We start from the raw sequence: 22,443 nt of genomic DNA, 5'->3' as shown, positions 1-22,443 counted from the left end.
CTTTCGCCTGGGGATGAATGAGCAATATGGAAGGCAGGACACGATGCTGGCAGAGGAATATCGGCGACCTACTTTTGCTTATGGAGGATCACAGAGAGGGTACAATGGGAATGAGGGTGGAAAAATAAATGGGAGGGGTGGAGACGAAGGGGGAAAAAAGGAAATATGGTTGGGGGAGAAAGAACGTAAGAAAACGACTGGAAGAAAAAGGAGGTGCATGGAGAGAGTGGAAACAAGATGGTGAAGCAACTAAAAAAGAAAAGGAGGGAAAGAGAAGGAAAGAGGTGGTTGGAAAAGGATGTTACTCTGAAGAGGAGTGAAAGAAATTGACAGGAAGAAAAGAAACAGGTGAATGATGAGGATGCAAACAAGGAGAGTGAACTAGAGAGGAAAAGGTAGGGAAAAGATGGCAAGAAGTGGCTGGAGAATCATGTTACTAGGAAGAGTAGCGAAATACATAAGGAAATGACAGGAAGACAAGAAACAGTTCCATGGAGAGGGTGCAAACAAGGAGGAAGGGGAACTAAAGAGGACAGCACTGTGGAAGGGGTGAAGGAAGGACTTAAGGATAATGTCAGTAGGGGAGCAAGTAGCTGGCAATAGAAGAGTTCATTAAGGAGAGCGCAAGTGACTTAGTACCTAATCCCTTAACTGCAGGAAGGGAGTGAGGAAAGGTGGGGGAGGTATAGAGAGAGGGAGGGAAGGTGGAGGAGGGGTGGAGGGAGGGGGGGGGAGGAAAGGTGAGGACGAGATGAAAGGAGGGAGCGGAATGTAATAATGTTATTAAGAACAATGAAAAAAACATAATCTTGTTAAAGGGCATCGTATAATTGTAACAGGGGAGTAATTAGATGACAATACAAGGCTTCATTAAAGATAGTGCAAGGAAGAGGGTCACTGACCCTTCTCCCTTTACTGCAAGATGTCTTCTCGTAGTTGAACATAATCGTTTCGGGATAAGAATAATAATATAAAGTTTTACGTACTGAAGGCTTAATGCTTGCAAGGGAGTTAATAGACATCAATAGAACACTTCCTTAAACAGAGTGCGTGGAAGTGCAATACGTAATCCCTTCACTACAAGAGGCTCTGTCCAAAGCTGAGTAATACTGTGTAGTGGTAACAAGACTGAGACACAAAAAGACGTTCTTGAACTAGCTTGCTGAATCCGAGGATGTATTTCTTAGTTATTTTTTATTTACTTATTTATTTATTTATTTTTGCTGCCGATACAGTATTATTCGCTTAGTAAAGAACTTCGAACAGGAAAGATTAGATTTTGTCATCATTGATCTTTTTAACACCAGGAAGCTCCCCTAAAACAGATAAAATTTATCCAGCAGCAGCAAGAATGAACAGCAAATCTCCGTCATCGTACTGAAGGGAGAAGGGGTCAAGATGATGTCGGTAGGGAGTTAATAACAACCTGACAGACAGAGACAGACATAAATGGGAATGCAAAGGATAGCAGCACCTATCACTCCACCTCAGACGATTTTCTGAGCTTGGAAAGAACCTCTTGTGATAAAGGGATCAAAAATAGCCTCCATGAACCTCTTCACTCTGATCATATTTCCATATTCTTGTTAACTCAGAAAGATTATTCCTTCAGCATAGAGTGGATAATTTCTGGAGAAGGAGTTTGAAACTGTCTTCATGAATCAATATCCTTGTGGTGATGGAGCCTCTGTTTTATTCTTGCCACCACAGACGATTTTTCTTCGGTCTCTGGAGTAATTCTGGATGTGAGTTAATGTGGACTAAATAGTACAGTGTCATGCCTCTACCCCTCACATCATTTCTGCTTCCTCTCCCTACCTGTTTATTGCCAGTCTACCCTCCTCCTCTAACTTTCCATTTCCCCACCATCCATCTTCTACCCTCCTCTCGTCCCCTGTCATCTCCACATCCAACTTCTCTTCTCCTCTCTTCCCCTTTCATCTCCCCCTCATCCAGCTTTTCCACATCATCTATCTTTTATCCTCCCCTCTTCCCTTTCATCTCCTCACCATCTTACTTCTACCCTCCCCTCTTCCCCCTTTATCTTCCACCCTCCTTTCTTCCTCTTTAATTTCCTTACCATCCAACCTCTACGCTCCTCTCTTTCCCCCTCTCATCTCCCCACCATCCAACTCACCTCCCCCTTGTCTCTTTTAGTAGCTTTAGTACTCCCTCCCTCATTTCGTGATTCAGCCTACTGCCTCCCCTTTCTATCTTTCGTGCCCCGCCTAATTTCTCCATCTCTCATATTCTTCTACCATCTCACCTTCTTTACCATATTTCTCTGTTTCGTATTAGAAATATTTTCTCTTCATGTTTTGTCAGCCAGCTTACTTCCCCAACTTTCGTGTCCCAAACCTTTTCCCTTCTCTCTTCTCTCCCCCTCTCTCATTTATTTCTACAACCTACCTTCCTCTTGCCACATTTTGCGCCTCCATCTTACCTCCCCCGCCCATAATGACCTTCCTTTCATTCCCACTTTCTTGTCACCCACTTTACCCCCTCCCCTTTTCATATAGCTAATACCCAAAATTCTCTCCCCCTCTTCCCCACTCCAAAAACCTATTAAAGTCATGCCATTCAGCTCACTCCCACTCTCCCTCATTTATCGTGCTTCCAGTCCCTGCCCCCCTCCCATTCCCCCGCCTGTTTCATATCTCTTTATCAGATGTACAGTACCTGCCTCTTCACTTTACCAGCAGGCCTCTCACTGCCTTATCTCACACTCCCTCTTTCCTTAGCAGTCTACTATCGTACATCTCCCTACACCATCTTTCGTTCCCCCTTACCTGCCTCCACCCCATCTCTCTCTTTCTCTCTCTCTCTCTCTCTCTCTGCATGTATGTATGTATGTGTATGTAATCGTATGTATGTATGCATGTGTGTGTGTGTATCTTTGTCCTTCAGTATGTCTCTGTTTCTGTCTAGCTGTCTGCCTGTTTTTCTGTCTGCCTGTCTGTCTGTCTGTCATGGGTTAGAGGAAAAGGTTTAATCCCCCCCTCCCCTCCGGTCACTTAAGGGCAAGTGGAAAGAGAGAGAGAGAGAGAGAGAGAGAGAGAGAGAGAGTGTGTGTGTGTGTGTGTGTGTGTGTGTGTGTGTCAAGAAGACCACCTCCTCTTGAATATTGCATGACGCTCTCTCTCCTTCCACTCGTGTTATTGTCCCTCCCTCACTTCACCTTCCTCACTTTGTTTTGACTTCCTCTCACTCTTCCCTTACCACAGTTTTCCCTCATCTTTCATAGCCTTCCTTCATTTTTCCTTCCTTTTACTCTTTTTCCCCTCATCACCCCATTTTATCCTCTCTTTTCTCTTTCCTTCCCGTCTCTTATGTTCATTCTTCCCTCTCCTCACTCTCTCTTTCCCATGACCTCTCCCCATTCGTCTCTCTGCTCCTTTGCCTTTCTACATTACAAATGATGATGATGATGATGATGTGCATTATCAACATCAGATATTTCTTACTATCATTTATAAAATATAGTTGATGTCCGTGACGTTAACAGCTTATTCACATGTGGCAAAGAGAATATCCTTATGTCATTACTCTGAACAGGAAAGATATGATAATGAAGGAGATAAAATAAAGCCTCATAAGTCACCTGATCTGAATGAGATTTTTGCAGAACTGAAAGAGTAATAATAATAATTGAATCTCACTTTAACTCAAATTTTCAGTAATTTACTAAGAAGAGGATTGTGCCGTTCGACTGACGATTGCATGTATAAGCCACAGTATTTCCAATTCGTCATATGAGAACAATTAATGTCTCAGATGATAGACTAGTAAGTTAATATCAATAATTTGGAAGCTTTCAGATTAGAACTCAGAATCCTTTAAAGACATGATCTTGTAAACGACAGTCACCATGAACTTACTCTTGGGTCACTCCTGCTTAACGTACTTTTGTCGTTGTACTCCCAGCTGTGCGAGGCATTGGATAAAGATAAGCAGTGAGAGGTTACTCTTAACTTTAGCAAAACAACCGAGTACCTCATTAGGGACGAATTATGAAATTTTGACTATATGGATGGGATGGATTAAAAGTAACGAAAATGTCCTAACTCATGGCAAGAGTATGTACTGTAGAGTTACTATTAATGAGGTAATATCTGACCGTGGAAGAGCATCAAGTGAGGTACCTCAAGGATCCTTTGTTGATGATATAAAATTTTTAGTGTACAGTACTGACGTTCATTTAGGTGTTAGCATTAACATCAATAAATTTGCAGATGGAACAAAAGTTGATAGAGTAATAAACACATAGAAGAAAGAGTAGACCTTCAGAGCGGCCAAGACAACTGTCTGAGCAGTCCATAAAAATGTCACAGACATTTAATGCAGAAAACATTTTAAGTGTCATGTGTCACTAAACCAGAAGGATTTTATAGATACAGACTGACAGGGTTGGAAACTGGTGTGTAGTTAGTTAAGACTTAAAATCTAGGTTATAGTGCATTATGGTTGTGTATAGACTAAGGCAAGAAAGTTTGTTTTATTATTACCAAATGGTGTGAGTAATATTATGGCCACTCTAATGCTACAGTTTCACCATGATGAAGTTAGACGATATATTGATAGTGTAGTTCTGTCCACCAGGTTACTGGATGGATATCATTTCGTGGGAAGTGTTCAGAGAAATAACGACGAATCTGCCATGTGAGGATAGACTTTAAAAAATAGATTTCGTAGCCATTTGAGAGTCGAAGAGTAAGGGGTAACTTAGCAGAGGTGTTTGAGTAGATGATGGACGTAAAGAAGGTAACGCTTATTGGTAAGGTACTGATTATGAGTAGCCAGGATAGAACCAGGTGAAATGGATTAGAAGAGAAAAGTTAACTTTAGAAATGAAATTGAGAATCACTTGCTTGATAATCGAGTAGTAGACTAATGTATGAAGCGACCAAAGAACATGATAACACTTTCATCGAAGACTTTACCGAAATATTTAAGAAATATGCATGTAATAGAAGTTGGCTTCGGGGTGTATGAATTGCATGGGAGTCAAAATGCGGTAAAGATAAAGTGAAGATTATTAAAACAGTTTCCAAGATTATTACCCAATATGGTGCACTCAAGAATATTAAGCTTTGTTTTATTTTCAATACAAGGATAAGAGAAAACGGATCTGTAATATATTTGTGGATGAGTCGAACAAGTTACCTAATGATGATAATATATAACATTTTGACAGAGCTTCAGTTATGAGGTAGAAAAGAATTCGAGTGAAATGGATTGATAAGCTTGATAAGAGTATGAGTGAAATGAACTGGGTATGTACACAACTCCAACCAGTCACTGCAGCCCTTGACACAGAATTTTGACTTTTTTTTTCGGTTCTTTAGCAGCAACGTATGTCATGTTCTTTAATATTTCCAAAACATTTCTCGTGAGTTACCAATGGACAGGAAATGTTTTACTAGGAACCAAGTGGTCTACTGTATCATCTCTTCTGCTTTTCTTCTCCTGTGCTCACACACGCTTCTCATTTTTTCCCTTCATCTCACATACTAATCCTTCATTCCCCACTCCTTCCTTACTCTCCCTTAATTTACCCCTCTCTTCAGATACCGTCCCTTCATTTTACCCCCTCTACCTTGTCCTTTCCTTCATTATCCCCTCTCTTCCCTGTCCCTTCCTTCGTTATTCACTCTCCTGTTACCCTTCCGTCATTTTTCTCTCTCTTCCCTGACATTTCCTTCCTTCTTCCCTCTCTTCCCTGACCCTTCCTTCATATATCCCTCTCTCCCCTGAACATTCCTTTACTCTTCCCTGTCTTCACTGACGCTTCCTTCATTTTCCCTCTCTTCCCTGACACATCCTTCATTCTTCCCTCTCTTCCTTGGCTCTTCCTTCATTCTTCCCTCTCTTCCTTGGCTCTTCCTTCATTCTTCCCTCTCTTCCCTTATCTTTCCTTCATTCTTCTCTCTCTTCCCTTATCTTTCCTTCATTCTTCCCTCTCTTCCCTTATCTTTCCTTCATTCTTCCCTCTCTTCCCTTATCTTTCCTTCATTCTTTTCACTCTCCTCCCTCACCCCTCTTTTTATTCCCCTCACACTTCCTTCATCGTTCCTCCCCGTCCCATCTTTTATTCTCCCTAACCCTTCCTTCTTCCCTCCTTCCCCTCATTTACTTTCCCCATTATTCTTATCTCCTCTCCTCCTCCCTTTACTGACTCGTCCCTACCCTCTCTTCTCTTTTCTGTCCATTTATTTTTAAAGAAGTTCCTGGATATAATGACTACCTCCAGCACAAGGCGCCTCAGTACACAATGGTGGTGTTACGGTACACTGGTAGAAACAAGCAGGTACGTTTTCCAACAGAAGTACCACTCCATATCCGTTAATGAGGATATCTGTGTGAACTTCATGTAAGGAATAAGAACACAGTAATATTATAAGGGACATAGTTGCGGCTAACCAGTCACTGTGCAATACACATATATTTCTTAGGTCATTTTCAGTGATACCACTATTGTCAGAAAAGAGATGAATTTTTGCAGGCGTCTGTAAAGCTTATCAGTGACACACAGATATGCCTTTGTATCATGAGTTACATAGATATAATACCTCTGTAGCTACCTAAACCAACTTTCTGTTCAATAGAAGATATAAGGTAAATATGTATGACAAAAAAGTCAGTCACAGACGCTCATTACCTTATGATAAGGAGTACAGAATGATAGTTTGCAGTTATGCGTATGGTGCGAAGTAACTAGAGGATACGGGAAAACATGGACACTTCAGTGTATAAAATTCATTTGATACCATATACACTACAGTTTGTTACATGAAAACCAATTCGCTTTGTTTGATTTATAAAGGCTTCATCAAGACTGTATGCGTCGGCCTTGATCACCTAATGTCGCCTTTCCACGCTGCTCGATCTCTAGGGGGCGATTCCACAGTAGTTTTCATTTGTTTGCTTCCTCCCCATCCACACTTATAACTACATTTTTTCCAAAAAGTTCAGTATCCACTTTCACTACCCCTGTCAAATGGTTAGATAATTAAGATTGCTACATAGTTTAGTCACCAAAATCATCATATAATTCAGTCATAAGTCATTTACACAGTTCAGTTTCTTTCGTTTGGGTGCTTGCAAACAACTACAAACAACTGTGGAATTGGCCCATCCTGAGGTCACATGTATGACCTCCTCTCAAGTTTTTTTTTTTTTCCTCTCGCAACTCTGCCCTCAGCATTCATACATCTCAGCCTCTGCATCCAAATGTCTTCCTTCTTCCTTTTCACATGTCCATATCATCTCAGTCTACCCCTTCTCTTCACATCACTAATACATTCAAGTCCCATCCTTCCACTCAGATCTTCATTCACAATCCTAACCTCCCAATGCCTGCCATTCAAGGGCTCACCACACGCCCATCTGATTTATTCTCATCTCTGTATGTTTGAATCTATGAATATCTTTCCCCATTACTGCGTAAATCTCATTACCGTACAGCATTATATTCCTAGCACATGATTCCAACAAGAATCCCTAAGTATGGAGGGAGAGCCCTCTTAGTGTCGGGAAAGACAACAGCTCCCTAAACAACTTCCTACCACAGCTTACCCTTGCAGCCGAGCTAGCGCCAGCCCCACCCACAGCACATAATTATCATGTCTCCCAAATAGCAAAACTGTACACTAAAAAAACTCTCCAACGATATTAATCTTTTCCCTCCTCTCTCCTTTGTATGCTATCGTTTATATACCGTACACTCAAAATAAACATTATTTTGCATTCTACATCTACTACTAATACATCTCATGCATCCACTTATCACAGACACTGTAGAAATGGAGTTATTTCTCACACCCTTGTGGAATACTGTACAAAAGCAATACTCTTTCTGCGAAGAGAGTACTGCCATCTGCCTAGATAACATCCATTTTGTTTTACTCAGGTTTACTATCAAACTCTTGTGCCCCATTTCATCTCTTCACTTCTTAAAACTTTCCTCCTCTACCCTTCCATTCTCTGCGATCAACACCAAGTCATCAACGCACAACACCTCCCATGGGAGTCCAGTCCTAAAATCATTTGAGTGGTTCAAGCACCATGATAAACACTAAGGGATTTAAAACGGGCCTCTGATGCACACCACCGCTCACGGAAAATTCTACACTCAAACCTCCGTTCACTTTCACCAGCACCCTCGTACATCCTCATAGCCACTCTAACCAACCATTCCTCAGTCCCAAGCTCTCTTATTGCCCACTTCACTATCTCACTGGGTACTATCTAAAGCTTCTCTAAGTCAACCAAATTAGGACACATAATTATATAAAGTCACTGATGTATGCATGGTATTAAATTCATTTTACAATGGGTTACTCTAAAGAAAAGACGATAAAATAACATGTGAACTAACAAATCCATATGTAAAAATAATAGCAATGCGTTAAGAGGTGTGTTGAACTTATCTACTTTGTATTATTTTTATTTGTCTAGCAGGGGCACGAAGATTTGAATTTAATATCGTTTAAGGTATAACATATCACAATCTGTTGAAGCAATGAAGTGTTCCGTGCTTTGAACTTCACATCATCCACTCCCCTTCACACACACGCACGCACGCAAGAACGCACGAGCACACACATACTGTACATCCTATCCCCTCCCCTCCCGTCCCCTCCCCTTTCCCTCACTTTCCCTTCCATCATTCTTACCTCGTCACCTTATCTCCCTTCCACACACACCATACCCTCCCCCCCCCCTGTTTAATGTACACTCATCCTCCCTTGTCCCCTCGTAACCCCCCCTCATCCTCACCCCCACCCTCTTCTCCTCTTGTTCCCCTCTCACCGCTTCTTTTTCTTACTCTCCTGTCATCCTCTCCTGTTTCTACTCCCCTGCTATTTTTATTCTCCCCTCACCCTCGCCTCCTCTTGCTTTCCCCATCCTCACCCTCCTCTTACTTTCCCCTCACCGCCTCCTTCTCTTACACCCCACCCTCTCCTCTTCATACTCCCTCCACCCTCTCCTCCTCTTACTTTTCCCCACCATCTCCATTTACTTCCCCTTCCCGCTCCTTATCTTACTCTCCTCCTACATTCCCCCTCCCTCTCCTCCTCTAATACTCTCCCCTCATCCTCTCCTCCTGTTACTCCCCCAGTCCCTTCTCTCCGTCATATTCCTTCCTTTGCTAACTTACTCTTATCCTGTTCCATCATACTCCCTTCCCCCCCCTTTCTCTCCCCCCATCCTCCTACTTTCCTCATATACCATTCTCTCCCCTTCCCCTCCAACTCCCCCCTTTACACTGCTACTTATTGCCTTCCATGTTCCCTTATTTTTATCTTCCGCCACCTCCCATCCCACACACCCTGTCTCTCCCTTCCCCTCCCCTTCTCTTACCTCGCCTTCTTTCCCGTCCCCTTCACCTCCCTCTCATCCTTCTCTTTTTCCCTTCTACCCTCCTCTTTCTTCCCGCCCCCCTCCTTTCCTTGTCCCTCCCCCAGCCATAGTCACTTACTGCTCCCTTCACCCTTCCCTTCTTTCCCGTCTCTTTCCCTTCGTCAGTCAGGGATAATTCAGCTTTTTAGCCCTTCAGTAAGATGGTCACTTCGATATTTTATTGTTACTATCTCTAGACCATTTTAAACTCCGCTAAAGAAGTTATGTTTTTGCCCGCGCTTGTTTGTTTGTTTGTCTTTCTGTCTGTTAGCAGGATTACTCAGAAAGTTATAAACTGATTTTGATGAAATTTTGTGGAACGGTGGGTCATGGGCCGAGGAAAAAGATTATTAAATTTTGGGGCAGACCAGGATCCGGAGTATCCCGCACAATATCTCCAAAAGTTCTCGACGCGTTTCAATGAAATCATGGTGGAAGGTTGGTCATGAAGCATGAAAGAATTTGTTAAATTATAGGGTGGATCCGGATCCGGATCCTTTTATTGGCAATGGCATTAGCGGAGGTATGCGCTCTCTGAATGCTTTCTAGTGTTTTTTGTTAGCTCAGAGGAGACGTCTGGTGGTAAAGAAGTCGGAAAAGAATCTCTTTTACTTATGTATAATGACTTTTTATCAGTTTCCTCATTTGTCTGTCCTTCTTCACGTAACTCCACTTGGAGACAACGGAGAATGAAAGACTGGAGGAGTGTTTGTGAGTCAGACTGAGGAGCAGAGGAGGAGGAAGAAGATGTAGATTACATGGAAAACATGGGTAAGAGTGGTACAGAAGAGAAAGACTGTGAACTGAAGAGAGGGCAGCTGGATGAAATGGCGGAGGTTTGTTTGTGGCCACCTCCTCTGGAAAGAAGACACTAGACTTAACTTCAGCACGAGTATAATCAGCCTAAAAGCAGATGATGTGTAGGTCTCTTAAAACAGAATTGCTTATGAATATTCAAACATTTCCCCCACCCATAGAGGCAGCCAGCAATATTCTCGCACACAAAGATATAAAGGAGACTGATATTAGTGTACATTACTCAGACACCAGAGAAGATTTGTGGTACAGGGAAATGGCTCTCAGAGAGAAAAAGGCTATGACAGGAAAGGAAGAGGAGGTCATAAAACTCCCCCTTCTCATAATCCCATAGCGGTTATATGCCTGAATGACCCTTGTGCAGTGAATTGACAACAATCTAGCTAAGCACACACACACACACACACACACACACACACACACACACACACACACACACACACACACACACACACACACACACACACACACACACACACACACACACACACACACACACACACACACACACACACACACACACACACACACACACACACACACACACACACACACACACACACACACACACACACACACACACACACACACACACACACACACACACACACACACACACACACACACACACACACACACACACACACACACACACACACACACACACACACACACACACACACACACACACACACACACACACACACACACACACACACACACACACACACACACACACACACACACACACACACACACACACACACACACACACACACACACACACACACACACACACACACACACACACACACACACACACACACACACACACACACACACACACACACACACACACACACACACACACACACACACACACACACACACACACACACACACACACACACACACACACACACACACACACACACACACACACACACACACACACACACACACACACACACACACACACACACACACACACACACACACACACACACACACACACACACACACACACACACACACACACACACACACACACACACACACACACACACACACACACACACACACACACACACACACACACACACACACACACACACACACACACACACACACACACACACACACACACACACACACACACACACACACACACACACACACACACACACACACACACACACACACACACACACACACACACACACACACACACACACACACACACACACACACACACACACACACACACACACACACACACACACACACACACACACACACACACACACACACACACACACACACACACACACACACACACACACACACACACACACACACACACACACACACACACACACACACACACACACACACACACACACACACACACACACACACACACACACACACACACACACACACACACACACACACACACACACACACACACACACACACACACACACACACACACACACACACACACACACACACACACACACACACACACACACACACACACACACACACACACACACACACACACACACACACACACACACACACACACACACACACACACACACACACACACACACACACACACACACACACACACACACACACACACACACACACACACACACACACACACACACACACACACACACACACACACACACACACACACACACACACACACACACACACACACACACACACACACACACACACACACACACACACACACACACACACACACACACACACACACACACACACACACACACACACACACACACACACACACACACACACACACACACACACACACACACACACACACACACACACACACACACACACACACACACACACACACACACACACACACACACACACACACACACACACACCTGGAGATCATCGATAACCTCATAGAAAAGACGCGAAGAAAAACCACCACACTGTAAACCTACCTGCACAGAACCAGTAGCCATCCTAATTGCCTCACCGAGAAGACCTATGCCTGTTTTACGTTCTCTGAGTAGTTACAGCTCAATGACTCTCTTCACCCAGCCTGATGTGTGTAGTCAGCTGGGTTACTTACTCTACGGGTATGTACAAGTTGCGGTCTGCCAGCCTGATGGAGTATATGAAAGTCTACCCAAAATTATATAAAGACAAGAAAAATCTACTGTTCATTCACCTTAACTTGGAGGAGATTTTCGTCCTGTTGTGGCTTAATTCCCGTAGCTCCTTGACAGAAAAATACATTAGCAAGGCTCAATATCCTTTCCATAGCACTTCTTCGTGATTAGCATCACTTTCTAGTATTGATCTACTGTTATAAGTTAACGTTCAAGATGGAGAGATAGCAATTATAAGCCTTGTTAAAGTGAAGAGTATAGCCGCGGTGACGTAATCAGGAACAAACTAACATCAAAAGCAAAACGTCCAGGGTTCGATTCCCGGACCGACTACAAGACTTTAGGACAAGGGCTCGTATTATAGTCGGTTAAGGAAGCTCTTTAACACCTTTTCCTAAGCAGCTTATTTTGCTTATTACACCTTACAGTACTTTCCCGTGTTACCTAAATTATTCTAATATCGTCATACTCTGTCCACATAACGTCAAAAAGGCTATCAGCCAGTCGTATCCAAAAATAAATCGCTAAGGAAAAGGTGCTAGGGAGTTTCCTTACCTGACGGGAATATGGGCTCATCACCCCAGACTGCACCGGGAACTGAAACAGGAACCTGGACATGCACAGTGACGGTTGCGTGTGGTAGGCAAGGTTTTTTGGGTGTATTCCTTGTCAGTTGTGCTGTGCTGGTGACTGATCAACAAAGCTGTGGTCATTTGGGCTTGTATTTCATATTCTCGTCGGTTAAGAAAGCTCCCAACACCTCTTGCTAAGCGATTTTTAAAAAATATGGGTAGTTAATATCTTTTTGTACGTTATTTATGCATAGTATGGCGATCTGTGTATGTAACACAAATGAGGATATTAAGGTGTGATAAACGAAATAAATCACTTTGGAAAAGGCGTTAGTGACCTTCCTCAACCTACGAGAATACAAACTAGGGTGTCATTGTTTTAATTTCTTCACTACAATGGCGTGGTACTGGAGAGGGACGCCTTCATGTGGTGGCATCGATATCAAATTAGACGGTTCAACTGTCTGGTTATACAAATGTCCCTCAAATGCTTCCCTGTCCCCCGAAAGGAGGATGGTGGACTGCAAGACAAGAGCAAGCTCAGCCTACAGGTCACCGGGTTAACATTTCAGATGAGCCTGGGGCCACAACCAAAACAGCAGCAAGAACAACAACAACAACTACTACTACTACTATTATTATTACTGCTACTACTACTACTACTACTACTACTACTGGTACTGCTACTACTACTACTACTACTACTACTACTGCTACCACCACTACCACTACTACTACTACTACTACTACTACTTCTACTTCCAGTACTACTTCTGCTTCTACTACTACTACTATTACTACCACCACCACCAGCACCACAACAATGAAGTATTGTCGCCTTTCTTAAGCTACCACCCCCCAGACACACACACACTCTGTCTCTCGTCGTCTGTCTGTCTGTCTGTCTGTCTGTCTGTCTCTCTCTCTCTCTCTCTTAGGAAGAGCGTCCAGTAGTGAAGGTTTTAATAAAGGTCATTATCTAGCCTCTCCTCCAATCTCATTATAGTCATCTCGAGATAACGTGGATGAAAAATATGTAATCATCATCCTATTCAATGTTTATTAAGTTTATTATATTGTCTTTCATGTATGTATATTGTAGTCAGTCTGAGGCTTTTATTTTGCCTGAACCATTATGCCTTTGAAATCCTGGCCTCGAATTGTCAATTAAGGAAGTTCCCTAACACCTCTTCCTTAGCGATTTATTTTTGAATTTGGGTGATTGATATAATTTTGTACGTTATTAATGCTTTATGATTTGATATATTACAGACATGGAACATTGTAAGTTACGTAGAAAGACTTTTTTCTTCCTTCAAAACGCGCATTAAATTATGCATGTATTTTAGAGACAATTTTGCACGATACGTTTACCAATCCCAGCCTCCGGTGACTCATTCTTTGTTAAATAAAATAGCTTATCGTTGGCAGAAGGGGAATGCTTGAGGTGTCCCGAGATTGAGAGGGTTCATGATGCCTGTATTGACGCTCAGACCCGTATTCTAGTCCGTTAAGGAAGCTCCTTAGCACCTTTTCCTTAGTTACTTATTTTCCTGACTCCCCATTAATATTTTTTTCTTCTCTGATTTTCTTCATGAGGCCATAGGCTGCATGAGAAACAAACAAAAATACAATAACCGCTCAAATACAGAAATAAATTTCCTTCCTTTTTTCAGTTTATTTCACGTAGCTCAGTGGCAGAAAAAACAATCCTACGGCTCTACAACCTTTCCACAGCATCCCTTCGAGATCAGCACCATATTCCAGTGCCATATCTCATCTTACATCTAAGTGTGTGAAGGGATGGTAATTTTAGGTCAAGTTAAAGTGAACAGAGGAGACTGTAGCTCCAGTCAAAACTAGTGATAGACAGTATGGTTTTCGCCACGAAAGATTCAGTGTTGATATCCTCCATCTCTTGACTAATACCATCCATCAGTCAGCTGACCAACATGGGGAAAACTATGCAGTAGTCCTTGATATTTCTGAAGCTTTTGACAGAGTGTGGCACCATTTCCTGCAGTCCAAACTCCCTTGCTATGGCCTGTCATCTTTTGTTCAACTGACTTCCTCATATCTCAGCAACAGAAAGTTAAGAATAAAAGTAAATGAGATATATTCCAATTTCCACTCGAATAAAGCCGGCGCGCCATAAAGATCAGCACACGGTCCAATCCTGGTCCTAAAGGATATTAATGATCTCTTATCTGTCACCCTTAATCCCATTCACTCATATGCAGACAACTCTACAATTCACAGTTCAATCACACTTAAACGGCCATTCACAAAGTTTGCTATCACAAACTCATAACTCAGTACCGCAATCTCCATAAATCAAGACATATCTAAGATTACTGAATGGGAACAAAACAGCACTGTATCATATAATGCTAGGAAAACGAGATTTATACAATATACTAACAGGCAGATATTGCCTGATTCTTATATTGCTGTCATTCTTACTAATATTTCTATCTCTGTAAGTGTTAACATTCTTGGTGTCTCACTTAAGAATGCCCTCAGCTAGACCTCTCATATCAGATCACTTGTTTATTACCGTTTCAAAGAAACTGGGAATGTAAAGAGTCCGTAACTTCTTCACTGACGAGCAGTTAGCTATAAATTACAGGAGTCATGTGCGCTCTCAGCTGGAATATTACTCACCATTGTGAAGTAGATTTGGAGAGGCTGCGTTAAAGCAACTGGACAAAATTCAGAACAAAGCTGTAAGAATTATTAATAACTCTGCCATTACAAGTGAACAACCTCCCCTACAAGTAAGAATTAATTTTTCCTCTCTTGCATTTTTCATCAGACTCTTTTATGGCAAATGCTCAGACGAGGTTGCATTCATTGTGCCACCCCTCCACGCCTTCCCCCGTTCTACACGGGCATCTGGCAGCGCTCATGACTAAACTCTTACACCTGAATACTGCGTGACTTCTGCCTCCCAGAATGCCTTTATTCCCCGAACCTAATCTCTTTGGAATAGCTTCCCCCCAAACTTCAACCTACAGCTGTTCAAGTCCAACTGTTACGGATTTTTCATGATTGGAGGACACCTGTAATCTGGTGTATGGAATATTTATTTTTTTCGCTTCATCTGTTCATCCTCTAAACAAACAATAAACTTCCTGACAGCAAGAGAATACCTTCCTCAGGTTCCTATGACTCACTTGGCTGCATAAAATGGCTTGGCTTTAGCAGGAAATGAATACTGAACTTGTCCAGGACTCGTATTTTCGTCGGATGAAGGAGCTCCATAACATCTTTTCCTAAGTGATGCATTTTTTACTTCACCTGACTCTCCTCTTCTGTATTACATAAACCCTTCAAGTACCGCCATACTCGGCATAAACCACACACCTTACTGCCCTATTCTGTGTTATGTACGTTTTTCAAACCGTCATACCCTGCATTTATAAAGTACAAAAGGCTATTGACCACCCAAATGCAAAAATAAATCGCTAAAGAACAGGTGCTAGCGAGCTTCTTTAACCAACGAGAATAGGAGCCAAGGACTTGAAAGGATTAATGGCTTCAGTGTTAACACACTCAAGTTCCTATGACTCACTCTCAGCTGCGTAGAATCGCTTGGCGTTAGTGGAAAACATACTGAAGCTGTCCATACCTTGAGAGGGCAGTCGGAAATGTTACACTAAAACATGTAATATATAAAGAATGATAAACAGCAAAAAGAACTCCTCTGTTCAGGGATTCGCTCTTCAGATTCTCACGCCAGAATACCAAAAACTTGAATCCTACCACGTCCTGTTTCCTTCAAGACAAGTTATTACCACCGCCGAGGAGGTTATTTATTTATTTATTTTTGCTTGGTTTGATTTTTATCTGTCTGTCCCTTACTAATATTGTGATGACGGGAGTTGTGTGAGGTGTGGCGCTGACGGTGGGATGGAGGTTGTCCTTAGAAATCCTGTGTGTGTGTGTGTGTGTGTGTGTGTGTGTGTGTGTGTGTGTGTGTGTGTGTGTGTGTGTGTGTGTGTGTGTGTGTGTGTGTGTGTGTGTGTGTGTGAGACTGTCTGTCTGTCTGTCTGTCTTTGCCTTTGTGCGTGCGTGCGTGCATGCATTCATGTATGTATGTATGTACGTATGTATATGTGTATGTAGGGGAAGGCATATGAAATGTGGGGTGGGAGGAGAAAAGCAATATAACAACCTGGCACAGTGGTGTGGAGTGAGCCGGGGTAGGGGTGGTACACCCTGTACAGTGGTAAGGACGTGGTGAAGGCTTTGGTGAAGTCTCCAAGCAGAAGACACAGCAGAACAAAAGAGTAGGGTTGAATCACTCTCCTTCACTGGACAGTCCCCCCACTTCCACCTTACCTCCTTAGTTCTGAGTTTACAAATAGACTTCAAATTTCCTACAGTATCTTTACAATCCAGAATCTTTAATTTACTAAGAGTGTGTTGTATGTCAATTGTAAAAAACTCCATCCTGTAGAATATAGATAAACTTAGTGACACTGTTTAAAACTTGAAGTCTGTCTACTGAAGCGGAACATGGAGAGGTGGGGTTGGGAGGACGGACCGTTGCAGGCATCTAACAAGACAAGGGGAAATTAGGGAGCTATTGTAGGATAGTATAACGAAACAAAAGTCTTGTATTTTCCTAGTGCTCTGCTGATATGGGAAATGAACAGTCTTATCTGAAAATATGAACTAGGCTGTGATTTGACTTATACAAGCTCAAGTATATTTATTAGTTTATTTACAATATACTCAGTATATTAAGATGTGCATAACATACATGAGTAAACAATGGTCATACACAGTGATGCAAAGTTAGTATACTGAATTTTCACCTGAATAAAATCTATTTTTATAATATACATCGACATCTAGAAACACGCACAGTAAAATATCTGACAATCATACACAAAATCATGAGTGATGTGTATCTAACGAAACAGTTTACAGTGAAACAGTTAAAGGCTGCATGATTTAGTACAAATGCTGACAAACACATAAAGCAACATGGGATAGGATACCAGCAAGAAATGGTTACCAGAACAAAAAGGTATTTTCTCTAATACATTTACACACAAATAACCGTGTACTATGCAATGGTTCAGGGACTATGACTTTAAGTATATCCATTCAGTTTCATACTCGTATTTATTGTGTATTTTTTGTGGCAAACCAATGAGACACTTGAGAATTATGTATATTTATAATTTGTTTGTGGTACATTTTTATACAGGTATATTGCACGTCGTATTACGTATTCATGTCTTGGTATTATGGCACTTATTGTTTGATATATATTGTTATTTATTTACCACCTATTGAGTCTCATATTTCAATGGTTCATCACTACAGACAGTGGTTATTAACTGTAACGAAGTTTGTCATAATTTATGCTTAAGTTGAATTCTGATATGTTTCAAATCATATTTTTTCGAGTCCCCAAACTGTGCCATATAAATATGTATTAATTATTGTTCCCTTCTCTAAGATATATAATTTAAGTCTGGCCACAACTGCAATGTATCTGGTGTCACAGTATCATGATTGCTCAGTTGGTTGAATTATGCCCACAAGAAAGTAGATGCCAGAATACGAGTAATTTACCCACTGGCAAAGAACACACGTAAAAGTCTGATATGACCAGTTTAGATTCGGTACAAATATTTCAGAAGTATCTTGTAATCTCAGATAACTTACTAACCAATCAGCGGGAATCATAATGTCAACGGATCCTCCGTTGTATTCAGTAATACCATAATATTGTAGTAATTCAGTCTCGGTGATACACAGCCTTAGATACATTTGACTCGGGCACCTGTGTGGGTAAGTTCAGGGCTAAACAGGAAGGCAGGACTGAAAATCGTACCTCACACAGACTTACTATCCATTTCATGGACCGTGTATCATGGTTTTTCTCAAATATCTTTCAAACTAATCAATTGATCGGTATGATACTTTGACACAGTGTACATGACACCTCCCGCTAATTTTTGGTAATATACGGCATTGCCAAGTGGTGTTACTGAAGGCGTTTACTCTTGACGTTTAAAGGCAAAGTCGCGTGAGTCGCCCGACTAATCAACACAATCTAACGTCCACTACCCCCCATCCCCTTCCTCTCCCTCCCTACCTCCCTCCCTCTCCCCCCTCTCCCTCCCTACCTCCCTCCCTCTCCCCCCTCTCCCTTCCCCCTCCTCATTTCCCCCCTCCCCCTCCTCACTTCCCCCCTCAACCCTCATTCCTGCTGGCCTTCCCGTGGCCCCCCCCCCTCTGTCCACTCTATCATGTTATAATGATTAGTATCGGGTATCATAAATACAGTATGTTGTTGTTTGTAGAGTCTGTGTTCATTTAATCATTGTTATTGTATGTCCTGAAGTTATATAAACGGGAGTTGACTAAATAGCGTATGACCGTCACCTTATTCACCCAATATAATGTGCCTACTATCACGATCTCTTAATTCCTTTACCCCCCATATCGACGTGTTTACTACGAGCAGGTAAGATAAGGTATCCAAAATTAAATCACACAGTTTAACTTACAAACCAGTACGGTACGGTATATAATCAACACAACATAATAGGGCCGTAGTGGATTTATGAAATTCTCTCTCTCTCTCTCTCTCTCTCTCTCTCTCTCTCTCTCTCATAATAAACTTAACCATTAGCCTATTATGGTCGTTAGGTCAGACCACGCTATATCCTTTTCATTAAGAACTTTCCAGTTATCTGCTACTACTGAATAATATAATGGTAAACGGTATTTTATTGCATATTGTATGTTACATACAGGTACTGGGGGGAATGCTGAGAGAAAGAGAGAGAGTGAAACAGTGAGACAAAGGGAGGGAGGGAGAGAGGGAGGGAGAGGAAGGAGATGGGGGGTAGCGGACGTTCGTTTGTGTAGATTAGCCCTGCAGGGCTCACGCGACTTTGCCTTTAAACGTCAAGAGTAAACGCCTTCACTAACACCACTTGGCAATGCCGTATATTACCAAAAATTAGCGGGAGGTGTCATGTACACTGTGTCAAAGTATCATACCGATCAATTGATTAGTTTGAAAGATATTTGAGAAAAACCATGATACACGGTCCATGAAATGGACAGTAGTATTCCGACAAATTTAAAATACCATTTCAGTTGATTCATCAGTTAATTGAAGTTTCAACATTAAAAGAGTGTATTTACACCGTGTTCCATCCACACCAATTTTATTTGCTCAGTTCTGGACACAAATGTAAAGCATGATAAACACATTACCAAACATTTGAAAAATCACTAAGGATATGAGTCAGGAGCAATTCGCTATCCAGAATATATGTTCGCTTCTTGCACAAACTAAGTGTTATGGTACATCACTGAACACTTAAACAACAATTTTAGTTTTAAAGATTTGTTCATGGGAATTATCTTGGGAAACAATACAAAAAGACACATCACTAAAGGTGAAAAAAATACAACAGTTGGTAAGGCTTGTGAGGTGGAGTCAGAATTTCGAGAACTTGAATGATGTATGAATGTGTGGTTAAATTTCACTAGGCATTCTGTTGATAGTTCGACTGCTTTTGTAATTATCGTTCCTTATTGACTGCTGTTACATCTCCTTCTCCTTAGGTGGGAAATGATGATTTTGGTTAAGATTTTTTTTTTTTTTTTTTGCTAGAATCTGAAACCAGCAGTATCAAGAGGGACATAATTAACCCATTTGTGCAGTTTTTCCCGTACAGGATGACGTAATACATCTTAAAAAGTTTCTTACGAAGGAAAGAACCCTCATGTTTGAACCTACTGTATGTGCATCGTGACTATGACCTGGTAGGTGATGGGTAGTACACAAAGAAATTTCCCTGTAGACTCTCACATGAAGCAACCTTGGGCAGTCGTGGTTGAAGTAGCCTATTTCAAGTTGACTTTTTTGTACTGATTCTTGCAGCCATTTGGCAATAGTACTAAACTTACTGGTACCAGAAATCATAATAACGAAGTAGTGAGCCTCCTCAGTTTGAAGAGTTCCATTGAAGCTTAATAAACTTTCTACAGGCGACATGATCATAACAGAAAGGATACCACTGGGATGAAGCAGTTACATTCACCTTTCACCATTTTCACTAATCTGTACGTCCATGATCAGTCGTCCAGTGCAGTAGAGGACAATAGCTGATCATTTGCACCAACTCTGCAGCAAGTAATTTTCGTTACCTGTCTTTGTGTTTCTGTATTGTCATACTGGCGGTAGATCTGTTCAGCCATGTACCCTTGTGGGCAGATAAACCAATAGTCCCATTTGTTTGTCTGCTGAGTGTCATTGACCACTCCTGGCCAAGCACCTTGGGAGAGAGCAACATCCTGACAGTCAAGCGAGTCCACCACCCAGTTAACCACGGGATAGCAAATAGCGTCCAAGTGTTCAGTGTTATCCCAGCTGACATCAAGACCTTTCCCACCAAAGTCGTAAATACTTGTAATGACGTAACCGGGGCTGCAGGGTTTGGCATACATTGGGTCCATAGGCGCTGAATCCGACTTTGTACCAGTCTCGAAGGGCAGGGCATGTTCAGGGAGTGAAGGCCTTGTGCACACCAGCCAGTCAATGTCACTCATCTCAGGTGCACCAATCCTCAGGGCCAATCCAGTGAGGCCATAGTTCTTGTCGCAGCCTTCCTCCTTCTTGATTATTGTGTCGTAGGTAACTGAAGCTGTTGTTGTTGTTGGTGGTGGTGGCGTTGTAGTTAATGTTATTGCTGTTGTTTGTGGCGGTGGCGTTGTAGTTATTGCTGTTGTTGTTGTTGTCTGTGGTGGTGGAGGAGTTGTTGTTGTTGTTGGTGGTGGAGGAGTTGTTGTTGTTGGTGGTGGTGGAGGCGTTGTTGTTGTTGTTGGTGATGGTGGTGTTGGTGTAGGCGATGTTACTGTTGTTGTTGGTAGTGGTGGAGGCGGTGTTGCAGTCGAGATTTCTGGTTTTGCTATCGAATCTGAAATGTATGTGCATGGCTTTATTAATATAATGGTGTTATTTAATTTCTTTCACCAAACCATTAAAGATTTTGGTAGACTGTTTGGGGTGGAAGGGTATAGATTTAGTTTTCATATACCCCTTTTCTACAAGAGATCTTCCCCAAGCTGAACGAAACTGCTCAGAAGAAGGAAGAATTAATGAACTTCTAAAATAAATCAAAAGACGAAGCCCTGAAAAGAGTTAGTATCCCAAGAAAACGAAAAAGGGGAAACGAAATCAGTACTCTTCACTCCGATATGCCTGGACACCTTTATAGTAGTTTGATACTTTTACATAACAGAAGGGATCACTTACATTACTAACGTTAAAGGAATTGGTATGTATTATTCATAACCACATTAATTGTACTGTAGGTGGCCAAGGAGGCTTTGTATTACCTTTTTGTGGCGATTTTGTATATTACACAATTATTATTTTGTATTTTTACACCATTTTTATACCGGGCGTTTGTAGTAATATCATTTAGAGGTAACTGAGG

Source organism: Coenobita brevimanus, chromosome 39 (genome assembly GCF_032717465.1).
Source record: "Coenobita brevimanus isolate Jiangsu-jjx chromosome 39, ASM3271746v2, whole genome shotgun sequence".
NCBI classification, from domain to species: domain Eukaryota; kingdom Metazoa; phylum Arthropoda; class Malacostraca; order Decapoda; family Coenobitidae; genus Coenobita; species Coenobita brevimanus.
This window is presented reverse-complemented; position numbering follows the sequence as displayed.